This window comes from Hibiscus syriacus, unplaced genomic scaffold, assembly GCF_006381635.1.
Source record: "Hibiscus syriacus cultivar Baekdansim isolate YM2019G1 unplaced genomic scaffold, ASM638163v2 tig00111996_pilon, whole genome shotgun sequence".
NCBI lineage: Eukaryota > Viridiplantae > Streptophyta > Magnoliopsida > Malvales > Malvaceae > Hibiscus > Hibiscus syriacus.
Genome location: NW_024063233.1, coordinates 579,385 through 592,725, shown reverse-complemented (window position 1 = coordinate 592,725; position 13,341 = coordinate 579,385). Strand labels below are relative to the sequence as shown.

The following is a 13,341-nucleotide window of genomic DNA, read 5'->3' as shown; positions in this document are numbered from 1 at the left end:
ACATTTTTAGGAATTTCCCAGTCTAAAATAGCTTTGATCTTTTGAGGATCATCTCGAATCCCCTCTGCAGAAATCACATGCTCAAGAAATGCCACCTCATTTAACTAAAACTCACATTTAGATACCTTGGCATATAACTTCTTATCTCGTAAAGTTTGCAGAACTATCCTAAGATGTGCATCATGTTCAAAATTAGACTTTGAATATACCAAAATATTGTCAATAAAGACAACCAAAAACTTATCAAGGTACGTCTGAAATACTCTATTCATTAAATCCATAAACGCAACAGGCGCATTAGTCAGCCCAAACGACATAACAATAAACTCGTAATCATCATATCTTATCCTGAAAGCTATCTTTGGAATGTCTCTTTCTTGAATCTTCAATTGATAATATCCAGAACACAAATCAATCTTAGAGAAAACTGAAACCCCTTTAACTGATCAAACAAATAATCAATTCTTGGTAGAGAATATTTGTTCATTATAGTCACCTTCTTGAGCTGTCTATAACCAATGCAAAGATGCATTGAACCATCATTCTTCTTTACAAATAACTCTGGAGATCCCCAAGGCAACACATTTGGTCTAATAAATCCATTATCTAATAATTCTTGCAACTAAATCTTTAACTCATTCAATTCTTTTAGAGCCATTCGATAAGGTGACATTACAATCGGTGCAATTCCAGGCATTACCACAATTTAAAATTCAACCTCCCTGTCTGGAGGTAATCCAGGCAACTCAGCAGGAAAGAGATATGGAAACTGCCTGACTGTTGAAATCTATTATAATCCTCTCTTCTCAGCTCGAGTATCATTCACATTAGAAAATAAACCTTAACATCCTTGTGACAATAATTTCTTTGCTGACATTACTAATATTACGTTTTCTAACGGATTAAATCTTTCACTAAACACTATCACTTCTAATCCTTATGGACTTATCAACATTACACTTTTCAGTCTACGTCAACATTAGCATGATAATGATATAGCCAGTCCATTCCCAATATTACCTCAAATTCGTTAAAGGGTAATTCCATTAGATTAGCAGGTAATTTAATTCCCTGAATCCTTATGGAACACCCTCGACAAACTCGACCCTAATGGGTTGTTCACTATCAGATCACTGCTTGTTGCTTCTAATTGAGTTCCTAATTCTCTCATCAACTTACTACTAATGTATGAATAAGTTAAACTCGGATCAATCAATACCAAAACAAATTTATCATACAATTTGAAAATACCTACAATAATCTCTGGATCATCACGTTCATTGTTCGTCTTTATGTTATATATTTGGGCACTTGAATGCACTCCCTATTGAGTAGAGGACTCATGCTAATTTCTTCCTTTACCTATTCCTCTTCTTCTTTGAAATACCGAAGCGGATCGCTCCGACTGTGGAGGCTCGCCAGCTATCAATGGACATAAAAAACAAGCTTTGGAGACTACCCGACATATTTTGGTATAATTTCTTCCACAATGCTGACACTGTTTAGCTTAACACTGTTTAGCTTAACCTTGATTATATCTCCCAATTCCAAACCCTACAAATTGAGTATGTATTGCTATCATTGGATTTAATCCTCAAGCAGAGGATGCAACTGACTCAGACCTCACCTAAGATCGAAACCAAAATCTCTACCCCTCTTTTATGGTGCAGAACTCGATGAAGAACCAACTCTCTTAGATATATGAGCTTTATGCTCTCCAAACCTCTCGTTCTAAGCTATCTCTAGAGCTTTATCACAATTAATAGCTTCCTGGAATGATGATAGATTCAAAACTATCAATATATTTTTCAATCTTGGACATAAGCCTTCAAAAAAACATTCGTATGCATCCTTATCAGTAGGAACAAGGTCAGCAGCAAAATGATTTAACTTATTAAATTCACACTCTTATTCACACACAGTGCGATTCCCCTACTTCGGGCTCATAAACTCTTGCTTCATTTTTCTTACAAACTGATCTCCAATATACTTGCGTTTAAACTCTTCTAAGAACAAGGACCCTGGGCTTTTGTCACTTTTCATTCTTATGGTGAAATTCGTCCACCATACTCTAGCTTGTTCACATAGCAATGAAATCACTCCATCTAGCTTCTCCACTTCAGAGCAGTAGAGACCTTACAACATGATTTTCACCTCATTCAACCAAAGGTCCATAACAATAGGACATTTCTCTGCTTCACCTTTTAATTCAGGAGCTCTTAATCTTTTCAATTCTTTAGCTACATTCATTCTGATGGTTGAAGGAGCAAGAGGTTGGAAACGCGTTAGGATAGCGTCCAACATCCTAAAGAAAGTTCCTTGATCTTGTACAATCACTCCCTGGCCATGGCAAGGGAAGTACTACTTTCCTCATGACTTACATCTCCTACTTCACTTCGGGAGCTCTCGTGTTCAGACATCTAATAGGATATAATCAATAAATTCTATTAGCAAGACATCATTCTCATTTCTTATCAGATCAAAAATTCACACTATTGTTGGCATGTATACTTTTTAAAACACTTTTAACTTCGGTTTATGCCTAGAATCGGCTAAATCTTAGCTTTGATAATTTTAAATGTATCACCCCAACTCGTATCTGAGCCGGATATGAATACGAGGTGTCACATTAGCTTTTCAAAACATTTACTTTAAAACATAGTGGAAATTCAAAACTACTAAGAATAAATCTTTTATCAAAATTTAACTTATATTGAAATTAAAAACAAAATAATTTACATAAATATAGTAGTGTTTACAAAAATGATCAGAGTATATGTGATTAAAACTTTCCTTTACATGCCAACAAAATAACATATAACAAAATACATATAGCATAAATCAATTCTTATATGATCTTCAACTGGTCTATGTTGTCCTGCCGACTGTCATAGCTTGGATATTCTGACTTTTTTGAACCTACATGTGAAAACACTCACACGCTAACTCACAGACTTAGTGAGGCATATAATATATAAATGCATTTATGACAAATGCAAACACATTCTTTCACTAATTATCTAAACTAGCATATATGCAATAAACAAGAAAAACATATATCATTAAGCACTTGTTTCCATAATAGCTTATCACATTATGCATTATTAATGTATTTTATATCTTTTAGTAGCCCATGGTACATTACTGAGAACTTAAGGTATGCTAGTGCATTGAGGTTGTGAACAAATACTATTACCACAACTCATATAAATTGTAACAAAGTGTCGCGTAGAAGTGCATCGAAGTGCCACATAGAATGTCCCGAAGAACCACATATATGTCTCAAAGGATCGCACATAAATGTCCCGAAGGACCACGTAGAATTATCCCGAAGGACCGCATAGAACCCTCGACTCTTGGCATACCAATTATACCCTCAGCTCTCATATCACATATTATGGGCTTTACCATTTATATATTTCACATGTTCATATATTTACACAATTCATCACATAGACATGTACTCATATAGATCATAATCACATGGCTTGTATCATTTCTCACATAGATCACTACCATTGAACTTGTTTCACCTTTCCATTTCATTCCATAGGTCATTTATATTATTTCACATAGTTAACACATAGACATCTATTCATATATATCATATAGCTCATACAATAACATATGACACATATTCATGTACTCGTGCGCATATGAGAATAAAATCAAGCACATGTGTATATTAATGAATTCATGCATTCTAATATGGTAAATAGACTTATCTCAAGTCTTATTTCCATCAAACATGATATATCTAATAGTATGCACTCACCTTGGCCTCACTAGTCAGCACCAATCTCTTATCTCTCTCTTAGTAAACCTTACTTTGTCGACTTGTCTGGACTTCTCTTTCGCTTGGTATCTACACGAAAATATGATCCATATAAATATCAGAAGTCATTTTACTAAAATAAATACTGAATAACATAATCTAAACAAAGTATAAATTTCCAAATTTTAACTTGACTAGTATCGGTACTCATGGTACAATATCGATACTTCTCTACTTATGGTATCGATACCATTTCTCGATTCTAGAATTTCATTTCTAAAAATGGTATTGATACTTCTACATTAGTATCGATACCCTAGTATCGATGCTACTACTTCAGAACCGATACTCCATGAATAATTTACCAACTTTTAGCTTATGGTATCGATATTGTTCATCCAATATCGATACCTTAACTGAGTTTTGCCGATTTTCACTTTGAAGTATCGGTACTGTTTAATAAAACCAACTTATTTCACTTCAGTGCTTCTAATCATCCAAATCTTCAATAGCATTCTTGGAATAAAAAATCATACCAAATTCTCAACTTTGTTTTAAAACCTTTCTAACTTCATAAATCTCTTATTCTAACAAATGAGAAGTCAAATTTAATCTCAAACTTCATTAACTAACTCTTTCTCAACAATTCACTTAAAAATCTCTTATATTCAATTTCTCATAACTTATCAATCTTTGCGTTTTTAAGCAAGTCTAAGCTTTCCTTAAGTTTCCTAATGCCTCAAGAATCAAAAGCTCTTATAAATTACAAAGAAGATTCAATTAGAAGAATCCTTACCTTAGCTTATAGAATCACGTTAAGTTGAGAAAGAAATGAGGAAAAATATGTCTAGAATTCTCTGATTATTTTCCCCCTCTTCTACGTGGTTATATAAAAACCATAATGGTTTTTTTAATTATTTTATTGTCTAATAACCAATATTCTTACAACTTCCTTTCTTTTATATTCAATCCTACACAAAGAAATTCCAATTAAATCCTTAAACTTTTCAGTTTTTCTAATTTTTTCACGAAATTTCAAAATCTTACAAATTGGTCACTAATCCGATGTTTGGGACGTTACATAAGATGTATCACAATTTAAAGAGTCGTAATTGGTGGCCTGGTGTGAAAACGATTGTATTAGAGTTTGTTGCAAAATGTTTGACATGTCAGCAAGTGAAAGTTGAACATCAAGTGCCTTCCAGATATCTACAACTGATATCCATTCCTGAGTGGAAGTGTGAGCGAGTTACAATGGATTTTGTTTTCGGGCTACCTTTGACATCAGGTAAAAAGGACTTGATATGGGTAATTGTGGACAGATTGACCAAAACGACTCATTTTATTCCAGTTCGAGTAAATTACTCGATAGATAAGTATGTGGAGTTGTATATAAAGGAGATAGTTAGATTGCATGGAGTGCCTATATCAATAGTGTCCGATCGAGACCCAAGGTTTACTTTAAGATTCTGGAAGTCTTTGCATGAGGCATTGGGTACTCGATTAAACTTCAGTGCAGTTTTTCATCCGCAGACAGATGGGCAATCAGAACAAGCTATCTAGATATTAAGGATATGGTAAGGGCATGTGTGATTGAGTTTAAAGGATCATGGGAAAGGTATTTTCCGTTAATCGAATTTGTGTATAACAATAATTACCAATCGAGTATTATGATGGCTCCGTATATAGCTTTGTATGGGAGAAAGTATTGAACACCATTAAATTGGTTTGAACTCAAAGGTAGGAATCTAGTTGGCCCAAATTTGATGAAAGAAATGGAGGACAAAGTAAAAACTATCCAGGGCAATCTAAAGATAGCCTCCAATCGCCAGAAGTCTTATGCATATTTGAAAAGAAAAGAAATTGAATTTCAAGTGGGAGACAAGGTATTTTTAAAAGTGTCACCCTATAAGAAAGTTTTGAGAATTGGGCGCAAAAGAAAGCTGAGTTCGAGATTCATTGGACCTTATGAGATCTTGAAATGGGTCAGACCAGTAGCATATCAATTAGTTTTACCTCCGGATATGGACAATATTCATAATGTTTTTCACGTATCGATGCTTAGAAGGTACATAACATATCCATTCCATGTCATCACCACTGAAGAGATAGAAATCTGACCAAATTTAACTTATGAAGAAGAACCAGATCGAATCTTGGAAAATGAAAACAAAGAATTGCGTAACAAGATGATTCCATTAGTTAAAGTGCTCTGAAAAAATTATAAAGTATAAGAAGCTACTAGGGAAAAATAGGAGGACATGAGGAAGGAGTTTCCACATCTCTTTGTTTTAAGTACTTTTTTAAATTCGGGGATGAATTTCTTAAGAGGGAAAATTGTAATGCCCCAAATATCAAGTTAATGACTTTATTGAAAAGATTTAAAATTTGAGGATCTATATGAATAAATGATAAAAGATGAGGAAATGATTTGGAATAGTGTTTTAGAATAATTTCTAACAATAGATTAATTAAGAGGGCATTTTGGTCCTTTACGGAGAAAATGAATTTAAAATAAATTTCCTTATTATGGATTTTAATAAGGGAAATGAGGAAAGTTAAGTCATAAAAGCCATCTATATTTTCTTCTTTCCCGTGTAAAGGCTCTCCTCCATAGCCAAAGGTAAGGTTTCATTAGGCTAGCTTTCCCTTTCATTTTTTTGGTTGGTTTTTGAATCATTGAGTACTATAGAGGTTTAAGGAAGGGTTAAATAAGATTAAAACTAAGAGATGGAGGAAATATTTGAGATTACAAAAATAGGTTTTTGAATAATATGTTAAGATATGATTTTTTATTGATGTTTATTAGTATATTTGACTTGTCAAAGAAGTAAATAAAAGATTAAAAGCATTGGATGAGTTTAAAAACATGTTAAAAAATGGTATGATTCTTGGATTGAAATGTTCTTTAGAGATAGTAGATGTTATAAGTAGCTAAATGAAGGAAAGTTAGTCGGGATAAGTAAAGAAGAGTTTGATAGTATTGTTGGAGGTAAAAATAAGGGAAATTGACCAAATATGGGTAAAAATCAGGTTGAAAATGGAAAATCTGGGTAAGGGTATCGGTACTGTAAGAACAATATCGATACTATAGGCTTAAATTTGGAAGAAACTAGATGAACAGTATCGATACTATGCAATCAGTATCGATACTGATGTGGGTATCGATACTATAAGGAATGTATCAATACCATTGATTCTAGAATGCAGAAATGGTATTGATATTGTAAGGGAGTATCGATACCATATTATAGAAGTATCGGTACCATGGTAGGGGTATCGATGTTATTGAGTTAGGAATTTTAAGATAGGTTGAGATTTGTTATAGAAAATTTAATAATAGTACTTTTGAGTATTGTTAAAATATAAATGTTAGGGAATATACTAACATTTGGTATGGTATGTGACTTTAATGGATGTTCGAGTAGATCAAAATCAAGCTCCCGAGTCAAGCAAAATGAAGGGCAAAGGCAAAGTCGATGAGTAATCAGATTTGCGATTTGAGGATACAATAGCGAGGCAGGCCAGGCAAGTGCATTTATTATGTACTTATATGTTATGATAGTCATAGATGCATGTTTCTTAATGTATATATTGTAATTTCCATATTGACACTATGTGTTCAACCTAAGAAATGCATAATAAGTTTATGAATTTTCGTATTTTCTCTATGTATGCAACCTAAGAAATTCATAATAAGTTTATAAATTTCCTTATTGGCACTATGTGTGCAAACTAAGAAATTTATAATAAGTTTATGAATTTCGGTATTGGCAAGGGGTGTACAACCCATGAAAAATTATAGTAAGTTTGTGAATTACCGTATTAGACCTATAGATACAAACTATAGAGTTTATAATGAATAGAAAGAAGTAATTGATATTTGAATGGTTATATTATACTTATGTTTAGAATTTACCTTATGATTATTATGCCTTACTAAGTGATTACTTAGCGTGTCTTAATTTCAATCGTAGGTTATTATACAAGATGAGTAAGGAGATCATCTAACATTACAAGCAAGGGTCGCCTCATCAGTAATTGTACAACATCAATGTCTACTTTTGATGTACTTAGTTGGCATGTAATAGACTTAGTAAGAAAGCTATGAAAAGTATTTGATTTACCATGATGTAAAAAGATGCAATGTTTGAACACTTCTTTTTGTTTACCTACGTAAGTTTTAATGAATGTTTTATAAAAAGAAACAAAATTTTATTCACTTTCAAATGAGGAAATGCTTTAAAAGTGATGTGACATTTGTATCTCTGTACATAAAGGTATACATGAGAAAATAATAAAAACATAAACCCTGAACCTCCATTATTGAAACCTAAAAACATATACCAAGAAAATAATAAAAAGCCCAAAAATAAGAAGGTGAAAATAGGGAAAAAGATGGTTGAATTCAAGTGATTCAAGAACTACATGGCGAGAGAGAGAAGTAGGGGAGATGTGGGGTTTTATAGGTGAGATTATATGTGTGAGAAGAACAAAAGGAGGAGGAGGGGGAGGATGAGAATGAGCAGGATGAGGAAGAGGAGGTCAACAGGTAGTAAGTGCCACGTTAGATAAAACTAACGGGAGGTAATGTCGGGATCCTAACTGAAAATGAACTAAAAGTTCGATAATTGTATTGCAAGTTTTAAAAGGTGAGTGATCAAACTACAATCACCCTAAAAGTTTAGGGACTATTTATATATATATACCCTAATTATTACTATTATATAGGCTATGAATTAGCCTATTCAAGATTAGTCAAACTGCCTTTTTCATCAACTTACTTTTATTACTATTAAGACTTCGATTATATTTTTTATTAATTATAGTTATCTTATTGTATATATTATATATGAAAATTTAATTTGTAATGCAACTTTGTTTAAATTTAGGGTAAATTACATATTTAATATCCAAACTATTAGTTTTGGTCTGTTTTAGTACCTAAACTTTTAATTTTTTCAAAATCATACCTAACGTTTAGTTTTCATTTCATTTTAGTATCATGTTGTTAAAAACTCAACACGTTTAGTACCTAAAATATCAGTTTCCGTTCGTTTTAGTACCTAAACTTTCAATTTTTTTCAAAACTTAACGTTAAATTTTGAACGGTGTACTAAAATGAAACAAAAACTAAAGTTTTTAATGGTGAGGTACTAAAATGAAGAAAAAAAACTAAACTTTAGGTATAGTTTTGAGAAATTGAAAATTTAGATACTAAAACAGACCAAAACTAATAGTTTGGGTATTAAACGCGTAATTTACCATTAAATTTATCACTGTAATTTACGTGTAGAATATGTGTGTATATAGGATGAAACGGTATTTAATTAAAACTCAAATCTTTTGTTTTCTAATTAAAATTGATTGTTGATCTCACTTGTATATTAATGTGCTTCATGTGGTTTCCGTAAAAAAAAAAATCAATACCAATACAAATCTAAGCTGTTAACTGAAGCAGCTTAGGAGTAATTCATAAAGCCAGAGAGAAGCAAAAGTATCCCTCGAAATTATGGATCCTTCCTTCTTTCAGGGCCTAAATTCGGATATCTTATTAGAATCTCCGCAGGGTTTGCTTGAATGTTTTTCATTAAATAACCAGCTTTTTCTAGACAAAGATTTCCTTTCATTTAACACCCTAAACCCCAAAAATTTGCCTAATGATGGCTCAAGAGAAACATCAGAATCAACTTCTTGTGGATCATTTGATGAAAAAGAAGTCCCCAAGAAGGAAACATCATATAGAGGTGTTAGGAAGCGACCACGGGGGAATATGCCGCGGAGATAAGGGATTCAACGAGGAGTGGCGTTCGGGTTTGGCTCGGAACGTTCGACAGTGAAGAGGCAGCTGCTTTAGCTTATGATCAAGCAGCCTTATCCACACAGGGTCCAAAAGCAGTGCTCAATTTTCCCATGGAAACAGTTGAGGAATCGCTTCGGAACATGAATTATTATTGCCAGGAAGATGCCTCGCCAGCCGTGGAACTGAAGAGGGAGAATTATTTACAAAGGAAATCGATGGCCAAGAGAAATAAAAAGAATAATGTGGTGGTGTTGGAAGATTTAGGATCTGAATACTTGGAGGAACTTTTAAGCACATCTGAAAGTACTAGCTCTTCGTTGCCTGAATAAATTGAATTTGAAGCTTAGCCGTAATTAAGTGGAATGTTAAGTTGATTGTATTGGATATTCTGCTACAACTCGTTAGCCAACTTTGATTTGAAAATCTTAATACTACTTTGTGGTGTATGTTTATAACATTGATCTTCAAAATGTCTTTAATTATTTGACTAATCTTTGATTTTACCTTCAATTATGTCATTGAATCATTAAAATTCAAAATCTGCGATGATATGAACCAAACTATATCATTTTGGTGCGGTTATTGATGCCTGAAACAACATCATTTTGGGCACTGAACTTTAGGGGTGTAACGATTTTGCCAGTAAACTATTAAAGAGTACCATTTTTTGGCACCACAATTTTTCGACCGTCGCCGACAACCAATCACCGCCCATCACTGGTCATCCTTCGCATTGACATTTGTTGCAAACGTTTACATTTCACTCATATTTCTTCTCATATAATTAGTTTTCTACAAAATTTACTCAAAAGCGATGAAATTAAATAAAAAAATCTCATTTTTGGAGGTTTGGAGTAGGGATGTAAATGAGACGAGACAGATCGCGAGCTACTCGAGATCGACTTGATTTTTGCTCGATAAATACTCGGATTGAATGGACTCGGCTCGAACTCGAACTCGACTCGAGTTCTTAACGAGCCGAAACGAGCTACTCGATACTCGACTCGAAAAGCTCGTGAGCAGCTCGAAAAAAAGGTTATATTATAATTTTAGATTTTTTAAAATTACATTATTAAAAATATATTAAAAATACATTATTGATGAATAAATATTCTTGAATTGAAAATGGTTAAAAATTATTTTTGAATAAATTTTATTATATTTATTTTAAATTAATAAAAAAAATTATTTATCTAATGACAAATATTTAATATATTTCTAATGATAATATTTGTAATAATTAATTTTTTAAATTGTTGTTATATTTTGAGGTTTCAAGTTCAAATATCATAAATATCAAGGGTTTGAGCATTTAATATCATGATATTATATTGTACTTACCTCATAACTAATTTTTTATTTGATAAGAAATATAATATAATAAAAAAATATGATTCAATTTAAATATTAATAATTTAAAAAAAATATCAAAACAAGTATACTCTCTCTCCTTTCACTAAGCCATCTCATTCCTTCTAATTATGTGATCAGGTTTAGGGTTTAGAGTTTAGGGTTTATAGTTTATAGTTTATGTGATATGATTTAAGATTTAGGGTTTAAGATTTAGGGTTTAGAGTTTATGTGATAGGATTTAGGGTTTAGGGTTTAGGGTTCAGTGTTTAGGGCTTAGGGTTTATGTGATAGGGTTTAGGGTTTAGGGTTTATGTGTTAGGAGTTAGGGTTAGAGTTTAGGGTTTAAGTTATGCACATGAAGGTAACATACACATTATGCAAAATGATGTTATGTGACTCATAAATAAATCATTCGCATACTTATATACATAAACATATCAACATGCAAAATAAATATACACAACTAATTAAAGAAAATAATTCTAAACATGGACTAAAATTATAGTAAGCAATTTACAATGCCATAGAGGTTCAAAAGTCATGAAGAAGTCCTAGATGACTGAGAAAATCATAATCATAGATGATAATGAAAACCCAAGAACAATATTGACTTAATTACAAAAATTAAACACAAAGCATGCGCGGCTTAAATTAAATACTGAGAAAATATTGTATTGATCTACCCAAACCTAACCAAAATAACAGATTTTGCAGCACTAGCGTGATACATAGGGTGCGTTTGGTTCACAGAATGTAAGATTACTAGTGGGAATAAAAGATTACCAGGGAATAGGATTACTGGGAATGTTGTATTTTGTGTTTGGTTGGTTTAGCAGGAATGTAAGATTACCGTGTTTGGTTAAAGGAATAAAAGATTATTGGAATGTATATTTGACCAAATTGTTCTTATTATATATTTGTTTTTTTAACAAGTTGGAAAATATTTATATATTTTCTTTCAAAATTTAAATTCATAAAATTTATATAATTTTTTTTACAAAATTAAAAATATAAAAAGGTTTAATGAAAGGGTAAAATTTTATTTTAACCCCTGAACTTCATATAAAATTTTAATTATAGACTTTTTTTTGTAAATCTAAAATAGTTTAAGGATAAATTTGTAATTTAACATTCGTAGAATTTTTATTCTTCAACGACAGAATAATGATATTTTTTAAAGAAAAAAAAATTAAGGGCATTTAGTCCAAACTGCCAGTAATCCAACAATACCTAAGGAAAGAGAGGTAATGATATTCCCGGTAATATACCCCAAAAAATCCACTATTGGTAATGTAAGATTACCGGGAATGACATTCTCGACCAGCCAAACGGGGGAATGTGGATTTCATTCCCATGAGAATCTCACATTCGCCCAACCAAACACACCCATAGTGTCAACCCAGCTTGGCCCTACCTTTTCAGCTACTGTGTGCATTTGCATTTGGGTATAACTTTATAGCAATGTAATGAATTATGGGTATAACGTACCTTAGGCCAGGGTGAGTCAAGCTTGGCATTCGAAAGTACATGAAGACCTGGGGAGACAAGTTGAATGGTAATGGGTTCACCTATTGGCCTATTGGAGATATAAACCATTGATTTCGATGGAAAATCAGCCATTATGAGGTTAAATCCATTGTATCGATGAGCATCCACCATCATTTGCTCGGCAAATTCCATGGGGCTCTTTGTGCTCTGTACCAACAACAGTTTTTGTTATATTTAATGAATCCACCGCCATTAATGTTTATTGAGCTTGGTTAAACTATACAGATTTACCTTCAAGAAACGTAAAGGCAGTTCTCCGACTCTTGGTACGATGAAGGTGATGAAGCTCCCACACGTTGGCAACGAAAGCTACTCTGCCTTGTCTGGAACATGCCAGCCATGTTCCTCCTGCAACTTCATCTCTTCCTCCCAATATCTCACAGCCATCAACATCCCACCATGCCAATGCCTTTGTAGGCCTTCAATGCCAACCATAAACAATTCCCATAGTTTAATATTTCCATATATATTAAGGAACAAATGAAGTGAAAAATGAAAAGATATCTGTTGTGGTATTCATCTCTGTTATGTAGCAGAAGGAGAGGATAGAGTGGATGAGCTTGCCAAATAAATGCAGCAATACACATGGAGACGATAGAAGAATATGAAACGAGAAAAGAATATGAAACGAGAAAAGATTAGCAAGATTTTAAGAAGAAAAAAACTGAAGTTCTCTTCGTTTGTTTATGCTTCTTTGCTCGGACATTGTCTTCCTTTTATGTTGTTTATTATAAAAGATACTGACCTTCAGATATGCATCGCGATCTGTCCTATGTGAGTTATATCCCACATCGGTGGTTTTTGGGAATAAGGGGTAAGTCGAATGTATAAAAGGAGGATGGGTTTCAACAAAAGAATATTA

The 13,341-nt window shown here is 32.7% G+C and overlaps 2 pseudogenes; one reads left to right on the top strand and one right to left on the bottom strand.

Moving 5' to 3' along the window:
• The first annotated feature begins 9,278 nt into the window (after window positions 1-9,278).
• Window positions 9,279-9,907, top strand: LOC120173982 (annotated as a pseudogene).
• Window positions 9,908-11,469: 1,562 nt separating this feature from the next.
• On the bottom strand, window positions 11,470-13,066 carry LOC120173980 (annotated as a pseudogene).
• Window positions 13,067-13,341: the final 275 nt, after the last annotated feature.